The 27,943-nt window shown below is 40.7% G+C and overlaps 1 protein-coding gene and 1 long non-coding RNA gene across 2 annotated transcripts in view; one reads left to right on the top strand and one right to left on the bottom strand.

Annotated features, from left to right (window-relative positions):
* The window catches only part of cntn2 (contactin 2), a 53,598-nt gene extending 49,926 nt beyond the window's left edge, over nt 1–3,672 (bottom strand). Inside the window, exon 1 of the mRNA XM_037764909.1 lies at nt 3,419–3,672. The gene's annotated coding sequence lies outside the window, so the exon portion shown is untranslated. The remainder of the gene's footprint in view (nt 1–3,418) is intronic.
* LOC119485687 lies at nt 37–25,127 on the top strand. The gene is made up of 2 exons (XR_005206341.1): nt 37–115; nt 24,384–25,127. It is a non-coding gene; the product is annotated as an uncharacterized LOC119485687 (long non-coding RNA).
* The last annotated feature ends 2,816 nt before the right edge of the window (nt 25,128–27,943 follow it).

Here is a 27,943-nt window from a genome sequence, read left to right as displayed (position 1 = left end):
CAGATGGACAGCAGACCTCAGATCAGCTCTTACTGCTTGTTTTCCTCCGGTCTGTGAAATCTTGCAGATGCCGTTAGGAGCACCGGAGGACACAGAGGGACATGATTTGTTTCAGGTTACCTGTTTCATGTACTACTGTCACCATATAGTGACCGTTTTATAAAAATAACTTCTTTTAATCATATTTGCTCCAATCTCGCTACTTCAGCTTTACGTGTGTAGATCTAATGGCTATAAGATTGCATATCAACTCTCAATTGATTTCCTTTGAGCCTAATAACCTACAGCAGCCTTCAACAGTTTTGACATTAAAGATACCAATGATGCCATTTAATGGAAACAATGTTGTCTGTTTAAGACAGAGAGAATATAAACACAACTCTATTACAGTAGTGAACCAAAGTGTAAGACCCGATAACAGAGTGTTTAGTAATTAAACTATTACTTATTATAGCCTACTAACAGTGCCTACTACAGTGCCTACTACAGTGCACTATAGTAGAAGGAAAAAGTTGTAACTGTATATGAAGACTGTGCTCAACCTCCATTACCACAGCATCAGTGCCAACACATTATGTGATTACTGAACAAGACGGGATGACCCGATCCTTTAACTCAAACCTTCTCATGTGTCAGAGCTCCAGGCATTAGGCTATTTATAAGACGTATTTAAGGAGAGACACTAGAGGTGAATAGGGTTAACATTTTAACTTATAGATACCACCATGGAACTTCCCCAGTTGATTACTTACAAAGGAGGCTAATTTAAAAAAAAAAAATTCTGACCTATAGCCGACAGTCGTTAACCGATTATTAACCATTAACCGACAAGATTAACGCGTTTCATGCAGCGGTGCTGTGGTTTTAGTGCCGCCCAGCTGCAACAATAAGCTGACGCACAGACAGGTTAAATCCATCATTTATCATCAGCTGCAGTGTATGAGCACGACAGACAACTGAGTCCCAAGTTCACCTGACCGGGAGAGATAGCAGCCACAATGCTGCGTGTATTGTTTTGGACACATGCAGGCACTTTCCCAGTCAAAGTCTCCACCGCATCATTTAGTTTAGCTGCGAGGTCGTCAGCTGAATGTCTGCCTGGCGTTCTCTGTCAACCCGGAGTAACGTTAGCGAGTGTCCGACAAGACCGACAAGAACATTATAGCTGTGAACGTAGCAGTAGCAGTGTGTGTGTACAGTTTATTTGTCGGTGAATAAATGCTACAACTCCTCAAGACCCAAGCCAAGTTCCCATGTCTTGCCAGTTACCTGCTGATCAAAGTGAAAGCGGTTAGCCTCGATGATAGCAACACACCTGGCTCAGGCTCACTTAGGGTGGGCTGTTAAGGTGGACCAGCTATTCTCCTGTAAGTGATAAGCCGCTCCTCTGAGTTTTGCTCAGGTTTTTACTTTATTTTTTATTTTTTATTTTAACCGTTTAACTGACAGCATTAATCGGTCAAAATTCTTATTGTAAGTTAACAGTTAAATGGTTAATTATTACCATCCCTATTACTTCCATTACAACTGTTGTTTTTTGCATTAAAATGTTATCCTTAAATGTGCAAATAAGGCATTATCAAATATGTGCTAATTTGCATAAATTTCCTGGACAGAAATCTGAACATTGGAAAAAGCCATGTTCCAAATTCTTGCTTCAGAAAATACTGTCAACAGACATAAAAAAAAGAAATCAATTTTTGCCACGATTTGAGGAATAAAATGTTTATGTTGTATATCATAAATCAGGCTATGAGTGATCTCATCTTTAAAAACCTTCAGAATATACTGTAGAGAGGAATGAAATTAGAAAGTTTGGTGTATGTAAGTGCTACTGAGGTGGATATTTTCTGGCTCAGTGTATGAAAAATAATAATAATTTTAAAGATATGTAGTGTTATACAAGATTTCTGAAATGGTATGTTTAAATATGCAAATGAGGCAATATCCAATGCTAACTTTTGGTGAATGTAGGAGAAATCTACATATGCAAATGAACTTGAACTTTATTAGATTTGTCATATACATACACAAATGTGTGACCACTGCATTTAACCCATCCTAAGTATTTAGGAGCAATAGGCTGCTGTGAAGCAGCACGGGGAGCAACTTGAGGATCAGTGTCTCACACAAGGACACTATGATGCAGACAGCAGGAGCCGGGGATCAAACCGCTGACGTGCAGTAAAATAACACCTAAATGTGTATTTTGGATGTACTCTTACTCTTTCCAAAAAAAGCCCAAAATCTCAAAATTAACCAGTGCATGAAAAACAATGTTTTCGTCTGGGGTGTCTCGCCCATTTAGGCTTAGGAGTTCATACGAGTGGCATTTCTTATCATAGCACTGAATAGAGCTGTCTATGCCGTACAGTGGATAACAACAGTTGAGACCATGAGCTTTGTGATTCTACTGGCCACTGATGGGGTGGACAGTACAACAGTATTATAGTTATAACTATCAGGCTACTGTCTCAGCACTGATGTATGTGAAGTATTCAAAATCACACAGGAAAAAATATATTGTGTGTAACTAGTCTCTAAATTAAAAGACATGTTCCCATGCTGTAACATGCATCATTCATGAAATATCTAACTTTTCATATATGGAGACATAATAATAATACTGAATTACCGCCTGAACACATCACTCATCCTCTAAGTCCTAGCCTTCATATTGCACTAAATGAGTGAAACAAATCATTAGTAATTCTGTTGTGGTCCTCCTGTCAAGTACCTCTGAAAACACACTCACAGACCATGAGCCCCTTTTTTTGGAAAGCATTGCTCAAACTGGTCCAGTCCCCATAATGAGCCTCGGCACCACCAGCCGTACTGATGTCCACAGTCTGAGTCTGCAGGCTACAAACCCTCCTTTTACCAGATTTACTTCAACACAGTATCCTGAAATGCTCCCATGCATATGGATGTTAAAAACATGAACATGTCTTCTGCATGGATGTCACACCAAAACTAGTAAGAAATGAGCTCAGACTGTCTGCTAACACAGACTATAGACTATAGACTGCAGATGTAGAACAGCAGAATACAGTTAATGGAAACAGTTGATTTAGTGTGTTGGATATTCAGCAAACAGCAGAAGCCATTCAGTGAAATGTCCGTCTGTCCATTCACGACACACACACACACACACACATATAAAGGAATTAAAGAAGGTAACTATTGGTCCTCTGGTAGTCTGTCCAAGGCAGCCTACACTTGTGCTATTGCGTCAAAAAACCCTAATAAGAGGGAAACCCGTTCATCCTGTCTGGAGGCTGCTGGAGACACAGCGGAGACCTGATCTCAACAACATCCCCCCTAAACCCTAAACCCGCATCCGTCCATGAATAAGACGAGGGGGAGAAAGATGAAGGTGCAGGGTGAGAGAGGGTGAGAGAGGTGTGGGTTTGTTTACCTCGCTGTGATGCGGAGAGTCTTCTCCTGCTCGGAGTCGCGGATGATGATGATGCGCAGGAGGCGAAGTGATGCTGATGCTGCTCGATAACGTTACGACGGTGGAACCGTGAAACCAGCACCGTGTTTCAAGATGAGACACACACACACAGCTACACAGTTACTGTTACTGTCCTCCTCCTTCTGTCCGCATTCAGGGTAGGACCACCTCTCTCTCTCTCTCTCTCTCTAATGTCTTCCTCTCCTCCGCATCCCTCTGCTTTCTTTCGATCACCTTCTGGTCTCCTTTCACCAGCGTCAAGCCCGCGCAAATACAGCAAAACTACTTCCGGTTTCCATATGACAGTTAAAGCTGAAGCAGGCGAGATTGGAGCAAATATGATTTTTTTTTTTTTAAAGTTATTTTTTATAAAACGGTCGCTATATCGTGACAGTAGTGCATGAAAAAGGTAACAAGAAAAAACCATGTGCCTCTGTGTCCTCCGGTGCTCCTAACAGCATCTGCAAGATTTCACAGACCGGAAGAAAACAAGCAGTAAGAGCTGATCTGAGGTCTGCTGTCTATGAGAGCCGGCTGTCAATCACTCGCGAACTCTGACCAAATGGTCAATATTATGTTACTTAATGCCTATTTCTCTCCTCAGATGTTTTCAGAATCATCTTGTAGTGCACGGTTTAGCTGTAAAATGAGAATGTTTTTGACGCCGCCGCCATGTTGAGATCTCTTAAGGAATGCCAAGTAGGCTACCGGTCACATGACCGGAGCTTTGATGACATCATTGAATGTTCCGAGTGACCTGTGATTGGTCAAAGTCTTCCGTCATGGGCTAGATACATTTTTTGACAGCCTGAAAACAGAGCCATGAAGAGGTGCAAAAGTCTAGTTTTCTCTTAATACAGCTTTGTTTTCCAGCAGCAGGCAACCATTTTCAGCAATTTTCTGGGTGAAAAAAAGAACAAAAAAAAACAGCTCCAAATCATGGTAGGCTAGTAAGAAAATGAGCCAGATAGTAAATGCCGAAATGGGGGTATAAGCAAGTGTAATCTGCTTGAGTTTAAGTTTAAGCCCATAATAGCCTAGTAGGCTACAGCAGTGTGTGTCGGTGACATCTTCCGTCTCACTGTGTAGTGAAATTGACAGCACTGTTGTGGTTGTTTTCCAGTCAGTAGCCTACTTGTTCTAATGCTATTTCATTTATTTTTTAACAAGTTCAAAGCTTTTTCTTATTAAATAAATGGGCATTTTGTTTATCAACACCATAAACAAGCAATCAAACAATGTTTGTGTGCATGGAGGCCTATATTTTTATAACCAAAGAAGGTTATAGAAGTCCATAGAGCCTCAAACTAAACGCTTTTATTTTGAAGGCAAAATCGAATAACTTCCTGTAATTGTCTTGCTTCCGTCGACGAGCTTCACGCAGCATCTGAGCTGTACAGACGGCGTCAGTCTGCATCCCCCTTTTGTTGTGGGCTCCTCGGCTGCCTGCTAGTGAAGCAGCCCAGAGGGGGCAGGTGCTGCTCCACAGCCCGGCTCCAAAGACCTGATCCCAGGGGACCCTGAGGAGAAAGAGACCCCTCCAATTAAACACTACATGGAGATAGACCGGGATGATATCACACCTACATTATGTAGGCTGAATGTAAGATGAATAAATAAAGACTAAATAAATAAAGTGATTAATGACATAATAAATGAATAATAATAATAATAATAAGAAGAAGAAGAAATTAGCCAATGTTTAAATAACAAAAAAAGTATATTTATATGGTCTTCCATTTTTCTAAGATTCTTTAAAGGTCCTATATTATAAAAAAAAGTGAGATTTTCCTGTTTTTTTATTATAAAGTAGGCTTAAGTCCTATATAAATACTGTGAAAGTATTGAAACACTCAATCCACAGGGAAATACACACAGCTCGTATTCAGAAACTCTGCATTTGAAACAAGCTGTCAGGATTTCTGTCCATTTGTGATGTCACAAATATACAATATTTAGACCCTTTACACAGATTTAAATGTAAACATTCTAAATGTCTCCCAGTTTATTCCTGGTTGCAGTGGATGTGAATGTCGCCAGCTGACAGGAAGTACACATGGACCCAAGCTGTTGCCTAGCAACGCAATTCTGTTACAATTTTGTCGCAATTCCGTCAAAATGCGCTAAAACGGAGCGTTTAAGACAGAAGGTAAATACAGGCATATTCAGGCCGACAGTATGAGGAAAATAAAGTTTTTTTTTAACATTACAGCATGTAAACATGTTCTAGTAGAAACACAAAATACAGTAGTAACCTGAAAATGAGCATGATATGGGACCTTTAAGATTCAGTACTGGATGTTGTTATGAAAAGCTTAACGGCTGGGATTTGAGCTTTGTGTATACAAAATTAGCTCTCATCATCAATGAACCGGGTCATTCACAGGAGAGATGGGATGGAAGCTGTGTGACGATCTTGTGTGAGGAATGAGCACTGATCCGGTTCTATGATTTCATATTTCAGCCTCAGGGTCATTAGAGCAGAACAGGCAACATGCAAAGTGACACCAATTAGACATCAGAGTGATCTTTTAGACAACACAGCAACAGACAGCATGCAGAGCCAGTAGGTCCTGGCTAATTGGTAATTACTCAAGTCGCAGTGCCTCAAGGAAGACTGATATGTGCTTAATTAATCAGCAACATTTCACTCCCTTGTTTTGCTTGCTAAATAATGAGCATGCATGCTACACCCTCCAATCCAAAGCACTGAAAGTAAACGGTTCAGTAACAGAGTTGAAAAAGAGCAGATTGAGAGGAATTGGTTCGAACTTATTCACTGTGCCAACTCAACACAGTCAGACAGTGTAGAGCTGAGCAGCAAACAGAGGCAGCCAGTCACTCTCAGTGTTCAGAGAGGGATTGCATTGCAATGAGAAAAACTTAACTAGTGAAATAAAGCTGATAAATACTACAAGCACATGCCTTTGGGGGCATATATATATATATTCCTTTTTCACAGCAGACATTTTGACTTGTTGAGTTGTCGTAGTAGGGAAAAGCGCAAGTCATCAAAGATGGCTCTGTTCTATTCAGCATGCACAATACCAGAACCTTGAAAGTGAAGCAGCTGCATGGAGTTCAGCCATCATTCATTTCATTATTTACACCTGGTTCTTTATAGTCTATCAATCAGTTATGTGACTTATAAATCGTCATAACATCCTCTACCACAACATTTAATCAGTAGTGCTGACTATAGCCATTTAGTGTTCACTAGTGGAAGTGACAATCTGACATGTCAAAATGTAGTTAATATGTTAAGTAAGGGATTACGTACAGCGAGCCGGTCATTGTTGTGAAAGAATCCCCGACAGGGCGATGCTGCTGATCTCTCATCGCCCTGAAGGGGATTCTTTCACAACAATGACCCGCTAGCTGAACATTATCCCGCTTATTACACGGCTACTTAATGAAGAAATTTGTATTTTGACAAAAAACGGTCCGCCAGAGTATGACATCAGAACTGCGCCCATAGCAGCGGTCTGCTATACATAGCAATGGTCTGATATACATAGCAACGGTCTGCTATACATAGCAACGGTCTGATATACATAGCAACGGTCTGCTATACATAGCAATGGTCTGATATACATAGCAACGGTCTGCTATACATAGCAACGGTCTGATATACATAGCAGCGGTCTGATATACATAGCAGCGGTCTGCTATACATAGCAATGGTCTGATATACATAGCAACGGTCTGCTATACATAGCAACGGTCTGATATACATAGCAACGGTCTGCTATACACAGTAACGGTCTGTTATAAAATAACGAGATATCCATTCTATCCATTATCTGTAACCGCTTATCCTATTCAGGGGCTGGAGCTGATCCCAGCTGACATTAGGCGAAGGCGGGGTAATCCCTGGACAGGTCTCCAGACTATCACAGGGCTGACACAGAGAGACAGACAACCACTCACGCTCACATTCACACCTAGATTCAACAACGAATTTAACCTGCGTGTCTTTGAACTGTGGGAGGAACCCAGAGAACCCGGAAAAAAAACACACTAACACGGGGAGAACTAGCTAACTCCATACAGAAGGGCCCCAAGCTGGATTCGAACCTGCGACCCTTTGCTAAGAGGTGAAAGTGCTAACCACTGAACCACCGTGCAGTACGACAACAGATATCTACAATTGAAAAGTCACTAAATCTAGTCTATTACCATACCTTAACATACCATTACCTGATCAAATCTGTTACCATATTCATTTTGAATATGTACGTATGTCATTGAAGAAATACACAATGACATTTTGAATAGTGTATCGCTCTAATAACTGAACTTAATAAACTTTCACTTCTAGTGCCATCATCAGGGTGACATTTAAATGTGTCCTTTACTTTGGTACCTGTAACATTAACAGCAGTCCCATTAGCCTCAGCTGAACTTTGTGTTTGGTGCTAACCAGAAAATGTTCGCATATTAACACCCTAAATGGTGAAGATGGTTAACATCAAACCTGCTAAACATCAGCATGTTAGCATAGCCATTGAAAGCATGTTAGCATGCTGATGTTAGCATTTAGCTCAAAGCTCTATGTACAGGCTCACGGAACTGATAGCGTGGCTGTAGACTCCTGACAGTGTTGAGAGTTCACCCCTCTTCATCAGATTCCATGCACACCAGTCTAGCATGAACGGAACTAGTCTAAATATAATCCAAATATTCAAAAAAATCTAAAAACTGCACTGTAGCAAAACAGTCTTATTATGTTGATTATTTCATATTCAACATTTCACAATATGTCATTATGTCATGTCTGGCATTGTTTTATGTCTTACAGAAAGTTAACCGGTGCACATGCATCTTGATGGGCAGAAAGCTGTATGCATAGTGGGACTAGGTGGGCATAAGGGTTTTATGGTGGGGGGTTTTTCCTTATCCGATGAGAGGGTCGTACTGTAAAGGACAGAAGGTGTCGTATCCTGTACAGATTGTAAAGCCCCCCGAGGAACATTTGTGATTTTGGGCTATACAAATAAAATTGACTTGGCTTGACTTGACTAAAGCACATCAGAGACTGTGTTCCCATGGATGTGTCTCCTGACACAATTTCAGTTTCAGAGTCCCAGTCATGTCATTAATTGCTCTGTTTGTGCCAGATTTTTTGTAAAGTCACAGGCAATTGAGTTAAATAAATGAGGTACAAGATTACATCAAATACCTTGAGTGGTTGCCATGAAAAGGGTTTCAAATTAAATTCTTTGGCCATGTTCCAGGAACTTTCATTTGCCCACTTCTCCTTTTACACTCGTATTTGATGCGAGTGCCATTTTTTTCTCTGAACTAATCCCCTCTGAGCCTCTTCGCTCTAAGATTTACTGATCTCAAGGTCGAGGTCTCAACCTCCAAAACACCTTGAGAATCTGAAACCATGAAGCCACACACACACACACACACACACACACACACACACACACACACACTAAAACTTTTCTCTGACTGCCAATTAACTCAGCACAGTTTTGTTCCCCTTGGTGGTGGATATTTATTTCACTTCATGTATGTCACAGACATGAAAAAAGTAAATATTTATTGTTTAACTCAACACTTTCTGTGTCCCTTTTCAAAATAAAAGCCCTCGAGCATTTTGTTTTTGGTGGACAGAATTCCTTCATTTGTTAACACAAGGCTTTTATTCTGAAATATTTGCAGCACAGTGTTGTAGAACAGTGACTCGCAGATATGTAGAGTACAGCTTTTAATTGTGGATTATTACTATTATTTACAAATGAGCACACTCTTCTGAACCTTTCTCTGTCTAAAATAAATATAAATGACATTTATAATGAACTGAAATGGCCATTATGAAATGCAAACTCTATGTAGAAAGTAACGGCTGGCAGTAACAGCCCAGCAGCAGCAGAAACGCTGTGGGTGAGAGACGCAGGAGTTCAGTGAGGCAGCCACCACGCTCTGCTCAAACACCCTGTGTGTCCCGGCCGTTAGACTGGAACAAATGTAGCTCGTGAACATAATCCAGGAAGCAATTATGTTTCCACTATGATATATTTGGCGAACAGTACATGCACATATTTTGAAGGAGACACTGTGGGTTATTCAGACTGTGGCGTGTCACAGATGTTACGCATACTGTCCACTATCTACTCAAAAATGATCAATAAATTAAACTTATTAGTCATATAGGTTATTGTAAATAAATGTAAGAAAGGAGTAATTCTGCCTTCCTTTGGGTATTTGGCTACCCCAGACAGACTCACCCCATCACCCCTGTGTGTGTTTGTCTGTGTTTTAGTACCCCCCCCCACCTCACCATGCACACACCATGCACACTCCACTGTCTGCCCTCTGGGCTCCCTGCTGTCCCATTCATTTTCATTTGGGCTCTGCATGCATCCACCAACTGTCACATGTCATCTTCCCCAGGCTGGTTGTAGGGTGTGTGTGTGTGTGTGTGTGCGTGTGTGTGAGGTTGACAAAGAGTGATGTGCAGCAAGGGCAAATGAATTGAATATGTCACCTAATGAAATACAGCAGTGACAAATGTATGAAGTGGCCATGATGAAATTAAGTTTCAAGACGCTTGTTTCCTTGTGTGACAGTACACAGAGAGGTTATTCACTTTATGTGGTCATTGCTCCGCAAGTGCATTCAAAAGCCAAAGACAAGAGGTTGGCCTTGAGCTGTGCTTTGAAAGGGCATTTTGGAAGACCTGAGTGACCTAGGTGGGGTGTAGGGAGTTAAAAGGGCCGATAGGTAGGAGGGAGCCGATCCATGAAATGATTTAAAGACAAATAATAAAGTCTTAAAATGGACTCGAAAAGTGACCGGGAGCCAGTGGAGGGAAGGGAGTACGGGGAGAATGTGCTCATGTTTCCGGGAACCAGTTAAAAACCTTGCAGCAGCGTTCTGCACATACTGCAGACGTGACAGTGAAGAGTGGCTGACTCCCATGTAGTGGGAGTTACAGTAGTCAAGGTCAGTGGTAATAAAAGCATGGATTACTTTTTCACAGTCTTGGGAAGATAAAAAGGGTTTTACTTTTGCTAGGCTTCGTAGTTGGAAGAAGCTGCCTCTCACCAAGGAATTTATCTGTTTATGAAACTTCAAAGCAGAAATATTGACCCTGAGGAAATATTGTCCCTGGGGACATCCTAAAACTATGCATTCATAATGTTTTCACACACCCAAGACCTCGAAGTGAAGGATCTGAAATGAGAGACAAAGGTGAGTATACAAAAATATAACAGGAAATACTAACTGGAAACTGGAAACAAGGACAAGGATTATGTCACATAATGTACAGGAAAGTTTTGCTAGGTCTTGATTTGCATGGTAATGTACTCTTCATCTGTGAAGGCTATATTGAGTTTGTTTTACTGTCCACCTGATGAAATGGTGGAGGCTTTACATGGTGTGCTTTATGAGTGATTTATTTTCTGTCTCACACACTTTATTGAGCTGTCATCTTGTCCATTTCATTTGATCGATAGTTAGTAAGCAAAGTTCTACATGTCACGATGTTTGCTGTTGGATAAACTATAACTTTGTATTTCAATAAAGGAGAAGCATTGAGAAAGAGGAGGGAAACACTGAGGCAGCAGCAAACAGCAGTGGTTAGCTGTCAGCTGGCCACAGCAGCAGAGGACAGAGACACCGGCTTATTGGTTGGTCTGTGAACTGGCTACAGAGTCTAAGTTAGCCAGCAGCACCATTATGAGGGTTATGGACAACAAGGAGATAAGAGAATTTGAAAAATAGTACATTTTGGTTTGTTACGTGTCTCTTTTGTAACACAACATGGTAATGAAGCTCACAGCGAGCTGAGAGGACACAGCAGGTTGGGTTCCAGAGCAAAATCGTGGGAGATCATCATTAATTTAGTGAACGGTAACTTAAAATCTGAAAACTCCTGATTTTAGATTAATTAATGTCTACCCACTCAGTTACAGGTAATCATGTTAGTCTGGTTTTTACCTATTTATATGGTGACCAGATGTCCCGGTTTGTCCGGGACTGTCCCAGTTTTAAACTGACGTGTCCCGAGTCCTGACAAATATCTGTAAAACACTCAAATGTCCCGGTTTTTAAACAGTCAATAACAAATTGTCCCGGTTTTCACTACAATTAAAATAACAATATCATACTTACAGAGACATTTATCATGTTCCACTCATTAATTAATTTGTGCCCCCTATAATAATACCTTCTTTATGATCCCACCACGTGTTCAATTGCGCCACAGGTGCCCCACATTAGCCATCCTGATGAAAACACCTATGGTGCCTGCATATTAGCACATGCAGTACATTTAAGGGTCACTGTTTGGGGGTTCAAAAAAATATGGTCACCCTACCTATTTAGGAGGTGTAAAGCTAGCTTGCTTGCTAGCTTTGCCAGCTAGCTGGATGACAGACAACGGAAGAATAATCATAGAATAATGACATATGTTTCAAAATTCGACAGATTCTATCTTATAACAATGTTCACACATCCTTAAACTTCGAGATTGTGTAACTCAGCAATCTTATGCCCCAAAAGTGTTATATTAGGAAAGATATAAAAGCACTCTCTCTAAAAGCATACTCTGGTTGGACAATTGGGTAGATTACAGACTCTTTTCACTGTAATTAATACTAATAATAATGACTGTGTGTCATTTGGATTTTCCATAAACCACATCAGTGAGCCAGCATGGACAATACCAGGACCATTACTAAGGTTATCATTACATCTATGCCTTTCCTATGGTATGACGAAGTATCCTGTGCAATGAAAAAATTTCACTTTGCATAACTTTTCCAGGCATCTGTTAAGTCAGTCTCATATCCAAGGAGGAAACTCATCGCCATCATTGGCACCTTGTATTGATAAGCCCAGTCTACCGTTGTTGATGTTTTACAGTATATCATACTCCCAGGTGGTGAATGACAGACAGGCCAGACTCTGACTCCCCTAAGGATGCGTCCATCTGTTGCTCAGAGCAGCACGATCAATACTGCTGATGTTAATGACGGCTAAAAGCCTGCTGAGAAGCCTGAGAGGCTCTTTTAGCCCGAGGCCAGCGCTGTCATCCTGGTGGGCTATCAGTCCTCGCACCAGTCAACTAAAGACTAAGCCAAAGTTGATTGTGATGAACCATATATGCAAGTCAGAACAACTTGAGCTTTATTCCTTTATTCATCAAAGTGACGATTGACCAGAAGTACAAGTTCTGGTCTTCTAAAAATTACGTTCCCATATTATGAAACTGCATTTACATTTCCAGGGAGCATATTTTTTACGTACATATATATTTACGTTTGTTGTTGATGTATCACATGTTTAATCAGAGTCCACGTGGGGAGAAGGACGGGATGGCTGGTGGGTCAAACACCGGACTTTCACACAGGTGACCATTGTTCTTGTCCCATGCGAAACCAAACGTATAAATGTTTTAACCCAAAAAATGATCTTTTACTAAGCCTAACCAAGTAGTTTTGTTGCCTACACCTAACCAAGTAGTTTTGTTGCCTACACCTAACCAAGTAGTTTTGTTGCCTTAACCTAACCAAGTAGTCTTGTTGCCTAAACCTAACCAAGTAGTTTTGTTGCCTTAACCTAACCAAGTAGTTTTGTTGCCTACACCTAACCAAGTAGTTTTGTTGCCTTAACCTAACCAAGTAGTTTTGTTGCCTGTACCTAACCAAGTAGTCTTGTTGCCTAAACCTAACCAAGTAGTTTTGTTGCCTTAACCTAACCAAGTAGTTTTGTTGCCTACACCTAACCAAGTAGTTTTGTTGCCTAAACCTAACCAAGTAGTTTTGTTGCCTATACCTAACCAAGTAGTCTTGTTGCCTAAACCTAACCAAGTAGTTTTGTTGCCTACACCTAACCAAGTAGTTTTGTTGCCTTAACCTAACCAAGTAGTTTTGTTGCCTACACCTAACCAAGTAGTCTTGTTGCCTAAGACTAACCAAGTAGTTTTGTTGCCTAAACCTAACCAAGTAGTCTTATTGCCTAAACCTAACCAAGAGGTATTGTTGTCTAAACCTAACCAAGCAGTTTTGTTGCCTAAACCCTACCAAGTAGTATTGTTGCCTAGCCCTAACCAAGTAGTTTTGTTGCCTAAATCTAACCAAGTAATCTTGTTGCCTAAACCTAACCAAGTAGTCTTGTGTGTAGTCTTAAACGTAATTGAGTTTTGAAACCGCAAAAACACCACAAGCGGTTAAAACATGATTACACTGATATACACATATGTAAAAAGTGTTGATACTAAATGTATTTTTGGTACAGAAACATCGAGATTCAACATATCCATGGTTTGCAGAAACATTAAACATTTTAGTGAAAGTTAAACAGTTAAGATAAACATTTTATTCTGGTGACTGGGATGCTTCATCACAATGACTAAGTCAGAGAAATAAACCCCTATTCTACTAGAAAAGTTCTGTAAAAATAAAAAATTTGAAGAGGTTTTTTTCAACAGGAATATTCATAATCCATCAAAACTGTTGCAGTCAAATATAATAAGGGTGTAAATGCTGTCAAAAGAGGTCAAAATTCGAATTAACCGTTATAATTTGGGGGGCAGAAGAGTCTTTGGGGAGTTGTCAAATATCCAGACACCTTTTTCAAAATTAGTTATTATTTTTGTCAAAAGCAGAAACTAATTTCTGTTACTCTGATGTAACCATCAGTGCAAGGGTTTCAAACGTACAAGAAAGGCATTACCACACATGGCTATGGGGGAAAGTGACACCCATCACTCACTTCCAAGGTGAGTGATGTATCCAATGACAAGACACATTGTGTATGTATCTTGTCGCCTTCTAGTAAACAAATAAAACAGATTTATTATAGATTTATGTATGCACCGCGTGAGTATAATAACACTGAAGGTATTCAGTCCCTTGCACAGGGCAGAGGGCCACAGGACGAGGCAGCACCCAATCAAATGAACTTTGTCATTTCAACTTACATGTGCCCTAAGAAGTTTTCTCGTAAACAAAATTAAGTTTACATTCAGAGTTTCTCACCAAAATGCATTGTGTGTATCCTTAAGGCCTAACAAACAAATGCATCCTTCCTCATATAACTTTTGCAAAACCAACTTTTAAAGAATATTTTGTGGCTTGAATTGTAAACATCATGTTTAGTTGCTAAGAGGCTTCCTTACCTTTTGCAGGCTACATTTCCTGGCGTGTTACAGCTTCCACTAAATGGACTAGGATGAGGAATGTGAGACAGAAGCTTTTGCCCCAGGACCTGCTGGTTCTGGAAGTCATTTTCTTCTATTAGTATCCTCAATGGCCCTCAACATACAGCAGGGACACTGGGGTCTCCTGAATAATGTAAAAATGACCAATATTTATGTTATGGCCGTATGCTTTCATTATTTCAACTTCAATTCTGAGAAATCCGGGGGGGGGGGGGTTCAGTCAGTTTGTATGATTGTGTGCCTTCACGGCCATTACTACAGGAGAAAAAGTCAGTCTGACAAATGCAGAATGCTTCAGCATAGTTGCAGAATTCATAAAGTGAACTGATTTAAACTAAATCATCTTTAGCTCCGGTCTTAGAAGGAGGTTTTGTTTTCACCAGCGTTGGTTTGTTTGTCTGTCTGTCTGTCTGTCTGTCTGTCTGTCTGTCTGTCTGTCTGTCTGTTAGCAGGATTACACCAAAAGTTTGTGATGGATTTGAATGAAATGTTTTGAAGGGTGGAGTGTAACACAATGAACAATCCATTTGATTTTGGTGGCGATCCGGATCCTGAACCGGATTCAGGAATTTTTTTAGGAATTCCGATCAGCCTGAGCATTAAAGTGTCAGTACGCAGTATATTTTTATTAAAATTCCATAATAACCTTTCAGCATGTTGTAATTCAAGTGTTCTGAGAGATAACTAGACTTCTGCTCCTCCTCATGGCTCTGTTTTCAGGCTTTAGAAAATCTAGCCCGTGACGGGAGACTTTGACCAATCACATGTCATTTCATTGAGAGAGAGCGTTCCTATTGGCTGTGCTCCGGTCATGTGACCGGAACTTGGCGTTCCTTCACCAGATTTCACAATGGCGGCGCAGTCAGAAACTTTGTCATTTTACAGCTAAACCGTGCACTACAAGATGATTCTGAAAACATCTGAGCAGAGAAATAGTTATTAACGTAACATAATATTGATTCATATTTGATCAGCGCTGCCTAGTTTGACCGTTTGGTCGGAGTTTGTGAGTGATGTGCAGCCAGCTCTCATAGACAGCAGCTGGACAGCAGACCTCAGATCAGCTCTGACTGCTTTTTTCAGGTTACCTGTTTTATGTACTACTGTCACGATACAACGACCGTTTTATAAAAATAACTTTCTTTAATTACATTTGCTCCAATCTTTCCTACTACAGCTTAAAGACCACAGGGTAGAACACATGCGCAGTGTAACTGATGACGCGTGACCCCACCTTCTTCTTCTTTATGAGAGCAGAGAGATACGTGTGTGGATGTGTGTGCGGGATCTACTGTCCGTCCGCGGTGTGAAAGAACAAAGCGGTAGATGACGGGATGAGAGACAACGTAGTGTAACGTTATACAAACACAACAAGGCTGCTGAATGAGAGAGGCATCCGCCGATACGTTACACGGAAACACACCGTGTTAATAACAAGCTGACCACCTCACGGTACCGCCGGCTGTGAGCTGTGATCTGTTTTTAAAGTCACGCACCTTGGCGGAGGTCTGCGCTCTCCAAGTGCCATTCTAGTTGGTATTATTATTATCATACCTTCGCCTTCTTATCAAAGAACCAGATATATTTTTTAAAGCAGTTGCACATCGTTTTGTATGGGTGACTCAATCGGAACCTGTTGAGCATCATGGCTTTTTCAAGGCAATCAATTTATCTTCTTCTTGACTTCTCTATGCTTCTGAAACAGCATTCAAACCAACATATACCCACTGGTGCAAAGATCCCAAATCACTTAGAACAGTTCACATAATCCCGTTTCCACACCCCCGCCTCTCCCTGCTGTCTCAGCATGTTGTAAACAACATACAGGAACAGGCATATGGCAGCCGTATCTTCATAAACACATTTCCTTCTGGTCCCCAGAGAAGCTCTCAGCGCTTCATCACCATCCTAACCAACTGTCAGGCCTCATGGCTTCTCTGCAGGGCTGTTTGTGATTCACAGATGTGTTGCGTTGTGTGAGGTGTTCATGACGCATCCTGCAGGTGTAACAGGAACTACAGCTTCATGTTGTGCAGTGTCGCATTGCAAAAAGCCATTTCACATCTTCTGTTCCTTTGCACCTGGTAGACAACATGTACACAGATATGTTTACTGAAACTGATCTGCACCATATTTGCAGCCATACACAAGAATACATTGAAAACACTGAAGAACTGATGGATTCATTCTATTTTTTAGACTATTTTATTATATATTTTTATGAATTTGTGATAGAGCTATTACTCTCCAGCACAGTCCTGCTTCCTCGTACTCAGTGCTGCCTCTTTCTGTTTCTCGCTGTCGCTGCCGTGGTTACCCCTCATCTGGAAACACTCCCTATTAGGAAAACTACAATAGAGCCTCATGCTAAATTTGCAATTTTTATTTATAGTTTTTTAAATAATGTTTTTATCTTTTTTTATAGGCATTGCTGGTATATCACAGAGTGCCTGGTGAATGAGTTTGGCCTTGCTCCCCCTGCACAGTGGTGCTCATTGCACAGTCACCTCCCTGTGGTTTGATGTTTGCTGTGTGTGTTTTGGTGGTTGTTCACAATTGTGAGTAGGGTTGTAGCCCTCTGCTGGCCCCAATGCCATGAGGTCCATCCTTGTCCTAGAAACTTTTATATATTTTTTTTGTGTGTAAACATAGAAATAACTGGTGTCAGGCTTTTGGTACCCTTGGAAGGATTTTAATGTTCCTAAAGTTTTGTTTGTTTTCCTCTCCAAGAGTCGCCACTTTAACGTGGTGGAGGGGTTTGCGTGTTCCTGTGAACCTGAGAGCTGTGTTGTCGGGGACAATAACTCCTGGTAGGGTCTCCCGATGCAAAGTGGTCCCAGGGGAGCAATTCACAGACCCTGTATGAATTGGCCAAGAAGGAGCTGCTGCACCTCGCCCAGGATTATGGAAACCGGGGTTTCGAGGTAAGGCCACCAAGAGTTTGGTGACCGGGCCTTGAGCCATGGGGCTCAACTGACGAGCCCCCGACTGAACAAGAGGGTTACATCTATGCGATTGTGAGTCGCTGACAGGAAGTCCCTGACTTGATTGTTGTTTGTGCCTATGCACCGAACAGCAGTTCAGAGTATCCGGCCTTCTTGGCATCTCTGGATGATGCTCCAAAAAGGATACCCTCTAGAGACTCTATAGTTCTCCTGGGGGACTTCAATGATATGATACTTGATATCTGTGATGGTGAATGGAGTTTCAATAGAACTGCAACAGAATCAAAAGTGGTCTGAAGGATTTTGAGCCGTACAAACATCTCTTTTGTTAGCACAAAAGCCATCAATATGTAAACAGGTAAATGAAAAAACAAACCACAGGAAACTCTATTCAGATTGTGAAAACATGTGATTTGTGGATGTGTTGAAAAGTTGTAAAGAAATAATTAATATTCAGAAATAATAATTAACAAACATGTTGTAAATGAGTACAACTTGTGTAATCAAATCAACACTCAAAACTGAAGTGCATGAGTCCGCATCTAGACAAGTACAGTCAAAATGACTGGAAGTGTTCTAGCCTGTACGTTGGGAGCTGACTTGTCTGGACGTCGGGTGGCCAAGTATCACAGAATGCATTTTTCACGCTAACTGCTCAAAGTTGTTATACTGTTGTTTCAGAACTTTCTGTAAATTGTGAGTGTTAAATCTGCACCTGTGATCATTGAAAACTGCATATGCTGTGTGAGAACGGAAAACTTGAGAAACATAGCAACAGCAACTAAGGACAGCATATTTCACATCCTGCCACTGATTTTGCTGATTTACACTCCTGTCCATACTGGCAGTGAACAGAGATCACGTTTCACTTCCTAACATGACTCCAAGACCCAAGGTTAAAGGTGCTCAATTCGAAATTCAGAGCATTAACATAGCAGCAAACAACTATTGTCTATGTAAAGATATAGAGGAGTAATGTCTACCTGAGCAGAGAATGAAGTCTCTCTCCCTCTGTGTGTGTTTTGTGAACCTCTCTGTGCTTTGTTGACTTTTAGTGAACGTGAGCGCGCCCCACTGGCTAGCTAATGGCTGCCACTTTGCACTGCTCTCATACGGCGGTTACAGCTGATAACGGAGTGCTGACCCATGGCGTAGCACCCACCCTCCGGTTTCCCCCCAGATAAGATACTGTTAGCTCAGCACTTTCACCGTTGTTTGCACTGCGAGCGCTGTTAGCACCGTTAGCCGTGAGCCGCCAGCTCAGCCGTCTCCATGTTGAGAGCCATGTGGAGTCAATAGATATGCTCTGAATTCTGTATTGAGCACCTTTAAGCGAAACTGTAAAATGATTTACTTAAATTATTAACTGAAAATACAATATACAATAATACATATATACATACATTTGCGTAAATCAGCATATTTTCCCACTCCCATGTTAATCAGAGTATTCAATACTTGACAAATCTGCCTTTAAGGTACATTTTGAAGAGATAAAAAATGTGTGATTAATTTGCAATTAATCGTTATTAACTATTTTAATCGATTGACATTCCTACTAAAAATATTAAGTACATGAAGGTAAAGTTTGCAGCTCATCCTAAGTGTCCACTTCTTCCTTTACTTCCGTCAAACTGATAACCAACAAAAGATGTACTTGTTATTATATTAGCGCCGCTGTGTCGACTGAGAGGATATCTCTGACTGTTGTTTGTGCCTGTCCACCAAACTATCTGCCCCATTCCTGTTAACCTACGGAGTCTCGTGCCACTTCAGTCTGGACTTGCAGACTTTGCCCGTAAATTTATGTATTAACACTTTACCATTAAAATAATTTCTGTCGTCTGTATTTGGTGTCTTTTTCCTTGCTGCCTCATACACACCCTGTGACAGTTGTGTGTATATCAAAGCCTGATATTTGTTCTTCCTCTGTGCCATAGAGCTCCATTAAAAACAAATTAGTGAGCCTCACTTTTGCACTGGGTGACATGTTCCGACATTACCGTGAACACACACTGGTTTATTTTGACTCAATCCCACGTACACCTGGAAATTATCACTGGACCACCAAATGTGGATTGTGCAAAACAGTCGCCTACATATGCACTATTATTAAAAAATTATTGACAGTTTCTTGAAACCTACCAACTGTTTTATAAAGTTACTGTGTAAAGATGATCAGAAAGTGTTGAGAGAAGGAGTAGACACACAGAATAATGCCAGCCTAATTCTTAAAATACAGAAAAAGTAATCACGTTCTGTCTTGGGTCATTGTTGACTTTTTTCAAAATTTAAAGGGACTCTATGTCAGAATCAGAAATTGCTTGTTAACAGCAACACCTGTGGCCGTTAAGTCAACGAAAGTCAGCGTCCTGTTGCTCGCGCTTGTGCTCGCTCTACATAGACATGAACGAGCATCGGTCAAAACAGTGAGGCGACACACGTCAGCTAAAAGCACAATATCACTCTATATTTCAGCTGCTTGGCAGTAATGTTAGCTGACCAGACGAAGGTCTCTCCATGAATCAATGCTGATACTGTGATGTCCTGCTTCAGACTCCCGTCTTCTGCAATGTGTAGTGTGTGAGCATGCACCTGAGAGGTGGAGTGAGTGAGCGAGTGAGAACGAGCGCGGTGTGTGAGTGAAGGCAGGCAGAGGAGCAGAGCAGCAGAGACTCCGGCCCTGGAGACCAAAGCTACGGTCTTCACTGTGTCTTCTGACTGCGGTCGGGAGGCTGAAGCAGGAAGAGTTAACACTGTTTTGCAAGACGGGCTTCACTAGATATAACTTTGCGGTTTTGGTGTTTCCGTGTAGTTTGTGTTGGAACAGCGTAGCCACACGCGAGCGCACGTGGGACACCGACCCAATTTATTTGTTTAAGAAGTTACAAACAGTACCTTTAACTCACACAACAATCTTTTCAATAAAAGCTTTTATCATACCTTATTTGACATTAGTGGATATCATAGAGAAAACATTCACAAGAACATTCAGTGTGAACTTTTTGCAATTTTGCAGATACATTCATGAAAAACATTTCATTATTATGTTGATTTTAAAAAATATATTTGGGGTTGTGTGAATGGAAAAAGGAAGAAACATTTGCAGTGGTCAGCAGCTTTTAATGGAGCGACTGGGCCGTTGTGTTCGTCATCAACATCTATCTTGTGTACCGGTTATATAATGTAACGTCATTTTACGATGTGCCATGTGGTGACAAACTGTGCAGCCAGTTATGCAGTTCTCTTTTCCTTGAACAACTCCGAGAAATGTTTGAAATATCTTTGTCTGAGTTGTATTTTTTATGTTAAGCCTTATGTAAGATTTAAGTTCTTTATCAGAGTAAAGAGCTTCACAGTTTTCCTGCATTAGAAAGGAGACAAGGACAAACGCCTCAAGCTGCTGGAGGCAATAGAACGTTAGTTTAGAGTTTAGAGCATATCGTTCACAGATGAGGAGGAACATCACTCATCCAACACTGGCCACATCATTTATTTCTCTCGGTGCAAAGATATATTTTACCCCTATTTTTTTACTTGCCAAATGGTTTGTGAGCCTTTGCGTCTCGTCTCCACCCCCCAACAGTAAAGAGATATTCTGCCAATTCACAATTTACTTTTGGCCAGATAACAACGTAATCCACTTTTTGCTCTTAGTTTCTGTCTTCCATTCTCCCAAGTAGTCTTTTGGCATTGTTTAATAATCAGGTTAAGTGGAGTTTGTGCTTGGAAAGCAGCTGGACTGATAAGCTACGTTTCTCTGTGCTCTCGGGTTTGGAGGGCGGAGGCTGCCTCAGGAGACAGATATCAGGGGGTCCGAAATATTTTGTGCCTGTTTGTGGATATTAATTATGTATAAATATCATACTAATCCTTCCCTGCCTGCCTCTTCCATTGTTTCCCTTTGGATGTGGAGGAGACAGAGCTCTGTATGTTTGGCTTCACTGAATTCACAGTGGTACAAATGACAAACTGTAGAGAGAGCAGACCCTCCATGTGTGTGTGTGTGTGTGTGTGTGTGTGTGTGTGTGTGTGTGTGTGTGTTGGACGGAGAATGGGCCCTTGTGAATGATTCAGATTGCCATAGTGTTCATAGAAGAACTCACATCAAACTTTAAGCAGTGCCATTTCATATACTGTATATGCCTCTTTTTCTTTTTTGGTAGTTGTCAGTAACAATCTATAACAAATGTATATGTTTATTCTAAATAAACTATAAAAACTATGAACAAACTATGAAAAAAAACAATTACATTTAATGAATAATTTCTTATTTTCTTTGGTATTTTTTTCACATACAGATATGGAATGATGATTGCTGAGTAATATGTGCAGTATGTTGATGTTGTCCAATGTGAAGTCTCTATTTGATGATGTGACGAGACATGTGATATAGCTACGGTAGTGTAGGCGCAACATCTGTCAAGACTGACAAGCTGAGCACATCTGTAAGCCCAGCGAGCAGTCATGTCTTTCAAGCATAAAAGCGACAGTAAGAAAAGTCAAGAGAGAAAAGAACAGGAGGAGACGGTAGCAAAGCTCTAAATTAGATTCTTTTGGCTTGTGTGTGTGTGTGTGTAAGTTTCATTAACTGTCGTGCACTGGGGTCCGTTGTAACGACCTTACGCCGCTGGTTGTGTAAGTGGCAGCCAAAAGAATGAAGTCTTTAGTGATGAGAAAGATGCAAAAGAGCTAATCTGACAATGCAGCAATAGAACTGCATTTCAAATGCATGTATACATCTTTTCACACATCTCCTCTGTACCAATAGCATGAATGTTAACCCCATATACAGATCTTATGATGCTGTGCAAACCAGAGTGAATAATCCAGGTTAAAGCTGAAGTAGGCGAGATTGGAGCAAATATGATTAAAAAAATATATTTTTACAAAACTCCATAAAAGCTTCATCTAACACACGCATAAGCCGACTTTAAGGGCAATTTTCCAATGGATACCCAGTTTCATCTTTTAATACTGTCTATTAAGTTAACAGCATTGTGTCCTTTAAAGCTGAAGTAGGCGAGATTGAAGCAAATATGATTAAAAGAAGTTATTTTTATAAAACGGTCACTATATGGTGACAGTAGTACATGAAACAGGTAACCTGAAACAAATCATGTCCCTCTGTGTCCTCCGGTGCTTCTTATGGCATCTGCAAGATTTCACAGACCGGAGGAAAACAAGCAGTAAGAGCTGATCTGAGGTCTGCGGTCCAGCTGCTGTCTATGGTAGAAATAAAACCCATTTTGGCGTATCAGCGGCATGTTATCGATACAAAGTCAGACGACGGACGCTACAAACTGACCATGAATGCATCCATGTGGAGTCTCAGCTCAGAGTAGCAGGTGTCATATTTCAACCACTTCTTTTAATTTTGCTTAATGAAGTTTGACAAAAACAAGTAAATAGATTTTATGACAGTTACCTCTTTTCTCATAAGGCAAGAGTCTGGAAGACGTTCAACTGGCCAGTAAAAAAACATTAGATAAAAACCGCACGCCGCAAAGTGCTGTCTCATTTGTATTTATACCGTTTCAAGCCATCGCAGCCTCTCACACTCAACCATTTACCAGGTGATGTCAGTCAAGTCCCTGAGGGTTCAGGGCTTAAGGCGTTCTGCTATTCAGAAGACAGAAATGGAATGAGCAGTGCTGCTTCAAGAAGAGTTCAGTTTCGTGGTGATGTCCTATAAGACAGAAGACACCCTGTCTGTCCATTGACTAGAGTGCATATTGATTTCCTGTACGGAGTGACAGAGACGGGGACTTGAGTCATTCTCGGTCCGTGTGCAGATGGTCTGCAGTGTAACCTTACTCTGATTAATACACAATGTGGATCTGTCAGTCAAATACCCTGATGAAATTATGACAGAGTTTCTGTCACAAAAACTAACACATGGCAGACACCCCACCTCCATCCTGGAGCAACACCCCCCCCACCCCCCCCACCCCAACCCCCCAACCCCACCACCCCATGGCATCTCATACTGGATGAGTCTCAGGGGACTGGCCCCATTAAACCCCATTATCTGGATGGAGACAGGATGAGGGGCCGAGACATTGATCTGTCAGAGGGGGCACAGCCTTCTAATGTCACACACACAAATAGATGGTGTGTCAGAGTCACTAATCTATCTGGCGGAAAATCAAAGTCATTCATGCTTTTATCACATCCATGCTCGACTGCTTCAGCCTACAGTAGAACCTGTCCATTTTCCTCAGTCAGTCTGCAGCAGCTCAGCTCCAACTGGTCCAGAATGGAAAGGTGCAATCACACCATAACATTTTTATATAATTTATACATATATTGTGTAATATAACTTTTTAATCTTTGGGTTTGGGGGGAGGTAAGTGTTTTCAAGTCAAAAGGCTCAAGTCCAAGTGTAGTTAGTTATATTCTTTATTATACTCTGACAGAAATGGAAGAATTTTACAACTTTGCTGAATTAGGTTCAATAGAAAAATACTGGCATGAGAGCTACGACGCTTATCTATAGTGTACCACTTTCTCGCGCTTTGAAAAGTTCCAATCCAGAGAAAGTTTCAGAGCGAGAGAGAGTAAACGGAACCATAGAAAGTCACTACGACTGAACTCCCAACTCCTGCAGAGCGGCGTCCTCCTGCCTGCCACACATCTACTGACTGCCTGAGCACAGCACAACAGGAGAGGGAGAGATTACACTGAGAAGCATGCATGGGAATGAATCACAATATAATATATTTCTGTCTTTTTTCCTGGTGCCGTTGGGAGCACCAGAGAACACCGGAGGACACAGAGGCACATGCTTTTTTTTCAGGTTACCTGTTTCATGTACTACTGTCACGATATAGTGACCGTTTTATAGAAATAACTTTTTTTAATCATATTTCAATCTCGCCTACTTCAGCTTTAAAGGCCACAGTGCTGTTGACTTAATAAACAGTATTAAAAGATGAGACTGGGTATCCATAGGAAAATTGTGCTTGCCTTTTAAAGTCGGCTTATGCATGTGTTAGATGCAGCTTTTATGGAGTAACAAAACACATCATATATGGAAGAAAAATGGTGATGCACTGGATACACAGGATCAATGCAGGCTGTTAGAATCTGACTATGTAAAGCAATATATTTTTTATTTATTTTAAAGAAACAAATGGTTCAGTTTAGGCACAAAAGCTACTTGAGTTAGCGAAACCTCATGGTTCATGTTTAAATTATTAAGTATTAAAAAAATACCATGTCCCTTGTGATGTGTATGTAACATTTGTGTACTCAGATTTATCTGAATGTTTCGGGAAAGCATAGACTGTCCTAGTGTAGTAACACTTCTTATCTTTCTCGCACCTGCACTCTGCTAAGACTAAATCCCAAGTAACTCCCTTTTATGAATAGACAATGCTTTCATACACAAGCAGGGTGGAAGGTGTGGGCCACAAAGGGAGGGGAGGCTAAACCAAGATTATAAGGAATGCTGTAGTGAGGGAGCTCTTTGTCTTTTACACTGACTTGTCTGCTGTATGGACCCAAATGCATTTGCTAAATAAATTGCTTCTTAACTGAATGACCAGAGACTGTTTATTAAAAAATTTCTCCAACATTCTGGGGGCTCATCCGGGATCCTAAACACCTCTGTTTCCTCACCAACAGAGACTCTTTACCACTCTGTTTCTTTAGCTTTGTTATCATGGGTGTAGTAATAATAACCATGCAGTTAAGGTTAGGAAACGATTGTGGTCTTGCTAAAAACAAACAAACATTGGCACTGAAAACAAACGCTGACTGAGGGTTTGAAAAGAGAAACCGAACAGCAGTCTGCCATATTACAGTCAAAATGTCCTGTGTTGTTTTGGGGCACTTGTTGGAATGACTCATGCTGTTGGAGGTCGGTTGAGGACAGTCAGGATTGAGTTGACGATATGTCCTGTCTTTGCTTCCTTCCTTTGCTTGTACACTTTATATGATCTCTTCTCAGTCAGTATTGATATAACCTGTCACCGCCTTCACTTGAACTAGGAATGAGTTCATGACATGCTTCTAGGGTTGGTAATCTTGAGAAACCAGCAAGAGTACAAAAGATTTTTAAAAGTAGCTAGCTGCACTAAATCTAGCACAAAAAAAATGTTTCTGAAGAAGATCAACATTATTAGGTCAAACTTTAACTTTCAGCAACACTTTGGACCAAATTGTCTTGGTCAGACCTGGTCACAAAAACGTAGTTAGTTTCCGTTTGGTGACCTTCTGATCTAATTAATTAAAATATATAAAATCATTTACAATCCCCAGAGGATAAACCCTTTTCATTGTGAACAGCCACAAAGTATAAAACATCCATTTTGCACACAAGATACCAACAATGTACCACTGACACAGTATGTCACTGATTCATGTTTTGAGTATGAAAATTATGTGAATCATATGTTTTTGATAATTAGATAGATAGATGGATAGATAGATAGATAGATAGATAGATAGATGGATAGATAGATAGATAGATAGATAGATAGAGAGTAACTTTATTGATCCTGAGGGAAATTCAAGTTCCCAGCATCACAGTTCCGTAGTGCAAACATGTTAGTAACAAGGCAGTAAAAAAGTTAGTAGTACAAAGTACAAAAAAATATAACAGATATAAAAATACAAGGAGATGAAGAAAACTGTTAAAACTGAATATAGTGCAGGGTAACAACTGACTATTAAAAATATGAAAATAGTACAAAAAGTGATATAGTGCTGGATAATAAAATATAGGAGATATACAGTAGAGACTAGGGGATTAAGAAATGTCAAATATAATATAATGCAGGATGAGAACTGAGGTAGAGAGGTTTTTTTTTTTTTAAATAGACTTAAGTGCAGAATAAGCTGTGCATTATTGGTAGAATACAGTAAAACCAGTCTATAAAGTGCAGAGTAGAGCTGTTGGTGGTGTGCAGAATTAAAAAGTAGCTTAGTCTATGAAAGTGCACTGTGTGCATTATTATCTGTCCTTCAGACCGTCCTCCTTTGTCCCCCCCACCCCTCCCTAGAGAGGTGTTGTACAGTTTGATGGCTCGGGGGACAAAGGATTTCCTGAGTCTGTCTGTAGAAAACTTGGGACGCAGCAGCCTGCCGCTAAACCAGCTCCTCTATTTGGTGAGGTATGTTTGGACGGATGTATTAGACAGCATTCTCCATCACCATCATCAAAACACTGAATGAGGGAATATGTTGTGGAGGAATGGCCCTCCAGTAGAGTTCCTCACACTTGAAGAACATGACAAGGAGCACTGAATCTGCGGTGTTAATTATTCAGTCAAGTCTGAGTCAGGCTCACGGCTAGAGAGTGAAATCAATCTTTTCATCTAACTTTCACCAAGAAAGTGAGTAAAGCGTACTCCCTTAAATGTAATATGTAAAACTCTACATAGTGTTATGCAGCACCTCAACTACTACTGTTAATATTGTGTTTGGAAACACTTGAACAGAGAAACTATTTAATGCAAAGCCACACTCTAACTAAACATCCACACTAACTGACTTCACTTCATTGCTCTGTGACTGCATGGGAGAACAATATCAGCTCCAACGTGAGCCACAGCTCCTGAGCTTCACATCCTGAGCTCTTAGAGGGATGAAAGAAAGACGGAGCAGAGGCAACACATCATCTGTGGAGAAGTGAAGAGGAGGCGGGAGAGTATCGGGGGAGAAGTCGTCTATGATGGGAGGTCTGAGGTGTGATGAAAGAGAAAGACTCATCAAGGGGGATGATATTGGAGGCTGGGTGATGCCGGATCATTCGTTTCTCTTTTGACGTTTCTTTGAACTCTGAACAGCTTTAAAAAGGTAATGACAGGTGATAATGACTATGTCATTGTCATCAGGATATCCTGCTTGACTGTGTAGCTCCCTGTGGAAGAGCTGTTGAAGAAACGGAGCTCAGATTTAAATCAACATTGAGACCTGGTGGTTTTTTCATGAGCTTAAAAACTTTCAAGAGTCGCAGATGCTAACTTACTCAAACTAATACCTCCCTGGAGTTCTCTCTTTTTATGATCACATAAAGATAGCGAGATAGCTAGCATACCTCATTTAAAGCAACGATAATATCTTCCATTCAACAGTAATGCCCTTTATGGGGATTAACCATATTCAGGCTGTTTTCAGTTTATGACTTCCATTATATAAATCCTACTGTGGCTTTTCCGTTGTTCCATTTCATGTGTTTTTTTGTTGTTTGTTTTTTTTTTCACCAATGACTGATGACCAGTTGAGCACAAACACACACTGGTAACATACAACTTGGTGGCGTGACATTTCCTGACTTGATGAACTGACGATGGTCACCTGAACGCACCATTAAAGGTACAACGAGGAACTTTTATCCTTATGAAAAAGTCT

Source organism: Sebastes umbrosus, chromosome 1, assembly GCF_015220745.1.
Source record: "Sebastes umbrosus isolate fSebUmb1 chromosome 1, fSebUmb1.pri, whole genome shotgun sequence".
NCBI lineage: Eukaryota > Metazoa > Chordata > Actinopteri > Perciformes > Sebastidae > Sebastes > Sebastes umbrosus.
The sequence above is the reverse complement of the archived record's forward strand: the minus strand, read 5'-3'. Positions and strand labels throughout refer to the sequence as shown.